Source organism: Apis dorsata, unplaced genomic scaffold, assembly GCF_000469605.1.
Source record: "Apis dorsata unplaced genomic scaffold, Apis dorsata 1.3 scaffold_68, whole genome shotgun sequence".
NCBI classification, from domain to species: Eukaryota; Metazoa; Arthropoda; class Insecta; order Hymenoptera; family Apidae; genus Apis; species Apis dorsata.
Genome location: NW_006263366.1, coordinates 598688 through 601809, shown reverse-complemented (window position 1 = coordinate 601809; position 3122 = coordinate 598688). Strand labels below are relative to the sequence as shown.

The window sequence follows — 3122 nt, the reverse complement described above, 5'->3', positions numbered from 1 at the left end:
AATCCAAAAAAAAAAAAAAGAAAAAAAAATGTGTCATTATCTAAAAAAAAAATTTTCGGGTCAATCGAATGAATCGCGTTAATTGGAAACGAAAACGTAACAAAAAAAGAAAAAAAAAGCAACAGAACGGTAATTCGAGGGCCACGTCACGTGCTCTCGAGTTCACCTGTGGAGGGGAGGAGGAGGGAGGAAACCACGTTCCCCCTCGATTTTCAACACGCGTCCCGGAAACAACACCGACGACGCGGACCGCAATTCGTAATAAACCTATAAACATGCTTCGTATTCCTGTTACCGTTTGTTTGCGGGGGAGGAGGGGAGAGGAGGGGGAGGGAGGCTGAACGTTATGCAATTCATTGTCCGTTAAATCGGCTCGCTCGGTTTAATGACGTGGACGGCATGGGAAACCGATGTAACTCGGGCACGTTTGTGATTAAACGATCCGATCTATCCCTGAATTTGTTCCACGTTCGTCGATCTCGAAAGGTTTGGACGTAACAGGTTTCGTTCCTCCTCCGTTGGAGCAAGGAATTTCTCTCGTCTCGATCTTCTTTCTCGTTTTTCGTTTTTTTTTCAAATTAAAGATGATTCCATTTATGAAGCGACGATTATATATTTTATGTTGCGTCGAGTACGTATTTTCTAGCTTGGAAGTTCTGTTGCATTATCCATGATGATATTTTCCAATTATAATACGAATTAATTAAGGGAAGAATCTTTTTGGAACGATGTAAAATATTAGAAATCGAACATATTCATATGTGGTATGATAAATGGATGATTTTTGGATGTATATGTATAAGGATGTTTTTCCTAGAATATAAATATCTTCGACGAGGAATTGAAAGCGAATTTCGGGGATCAGGGTCAGGGATGATTGGGAATTTTCTCACGATCGGACGAAAACGCGTATCTATTTCACCCCGGAAGCATTTATATCGCGACCCTCGCCTATTAATTCAGAGCGGAGCAAACGATATTTCCTTCGGTATGGAATCTTTGGAGGCGCGCCGGTCCCCGAGTCGTCAAGATTCATGGCGCAATTAGGGCCTCGAAATTGCTTCCTTCCGACCGCTGAGAGCGTCGTATCACCGGCTATAAACCGCATAAAAATCTTGCAATTCTGGCAATCTCGCGAGACCGATAAACTTATTACTTATGACTATAAAATTCATTCGTCCTCTTTAAAAAGAAAAAAAAAAAAAGAAAGAAATTACCCTACTTCGAAACTCTACCGCGAAATAAAAATATAGTAACGACGAAATATGTAACAACTTATATGATCCTTTCCAGAAATCTCCTCCGATTAGATCCTCGTATCCTCGATCAATTTTTCGAAAATTGGTAAAAAATTTGAAACTCTATTGCTAAATAGTAAGAAAACGATATGTAACAATATGTATGATCCTTTCCAGAAACTTCATCGATTAGATCCTCGTATCCTCGATCAATTTTCGAAAATTGGAGAGACGACGAAATAATAGAGACTTCGAAACTCTATTGCGAAATAATAAGAAAACGATATATAAAAATATATATGATCTTTTTCAGAGATCTCATCGATTAGATCCTCGTATCCTCGATTAATTTTTCGATGAACGTGAAAATTGGAAAGAAAACGAAATGTCGGTAGAGAGTTCGAAACTCTACTGCAAAATAATAAGAAAACGAAATGTAACAACATATATGATCCTTTTCAGAAACCTCCTCCGATTAGATCCTCGTATTCTCGATCAATTTTCGAAAATTGAACGACGAAATGGTAGAAACTTCGAAACTCTACTGCGAAATAGTAAAGAAACGATATATATGATTTTTTCCAGAGACTTCGTCGATTAGATCCTCGTATCCTCGATCAATTTTTCGAGCGTGGAAATTGGAGAGACGACGAAATGGTAGAGATTTTGAAACTCTACTGCGAAATAATAAGAAAACGATATATAAAAATATATATGATCTTTTCCAGAGATCTCATCGATTAGATCCTCGTATCCTCGATCAATTTTTCGAGCGTGGAAATTGGAGGGACGACAAAATGTCGGTAGAGAGAGAGAGAGAGAGAGAGAAAGAGGGAGGGAGGGAAAAAAGAAAAAAAAGGGGGAGGAAGGAGGAGAACGAGCGGACAGGACGACGAATCGATAGTCGACGGCACGCGACGTAAATAATTTACCGGGAGGCGATTCGAAGGGTGACCAGCGACCCGTGCGCGCGCGATTCGCCGTTTCGATTTCATTGCGGCGATGGGGGAGAAGAGGCGACAGGGAAAAGCGCAAGAGGAGCGTAGCGAAGGCGGGTGGAGGAGGTTGGTTTCGCGGCTCGTTAAAGAATCACGAGGCACGAAACTCGCGTCACGAGAAATATCCGCTCCGCCTCGAATATGGAATACGGGATTGTCGGCGATCGCTTCGTTAACGGGAACCGGATCGATCTTTTTTAACCGGACGAGTTTTCGCGAGATCGCTGCCTCGCCCATTTTCCAATTTCGCGAAAGTCTAAGCGTTCGATTCACGCTTTTTAATCTCGGCCAGAAGAGAATCTCCAATTCTCCGGGAGAACGTGAATTTTTAACGAACGTCGGATGTAGAAAGGTGAACAGAACTATCGAACAGAAATGTGAAAATTCGAAAAATCGAATGAACGCGCGTGAAGGCGAAGAGTGTGAAAAATTTCGATCGTTGCGCTCGATAATGTATCGTTTCTTCTCGATTGGAAAAAATCGTGAACAAATACGCTTACATTTTTAGGAATACGAAAATGGAATCGCAAAGCTCGATGAGAAAATTTTTCCATTAAATTTTATCGGTGCAAATGATTTTAATAATTCAATTCCTTGGGGGACACGTCGACGCGTTATATTTTTCTTCGTATTTTTCGCGGTATTCGATCAATGATGAATATTAATGCGGCCGACTCTTTCCAGACAAATTTGTTCCCTTTGACAATGTTGTTTGCTCGCCTCGGCCCGGTTGATGACGGTGTGAATTTTTCGTAAAAAACATGGAAGCAATTTCCTGCCCTGTCGAACAACCGGAAACATTCTCGTCTCGATAACTCGATCAATTCCCGCCGTGTAGCGCGATCCATTCCGATCCACGGACAAAACCATTTGATCAAACGATTTC

The 3122-nt window shown here is 41.2% G+C and overlaps 1 protein-coding gene across 1 annotated transcript in view; it reads right to left on the bottom strand.

Annotated features, from left to right (window-relative positions):
- LOC102674723 (heterogeneous nuclear ribonucleoprotein K-like) overlaps window positions 1-3122 on the bottom strand; it is a 62284-nt gene that overhangs the window by 45800 nt on the left and 13362 nt on the right. The window lies entirely within an intron of this gene.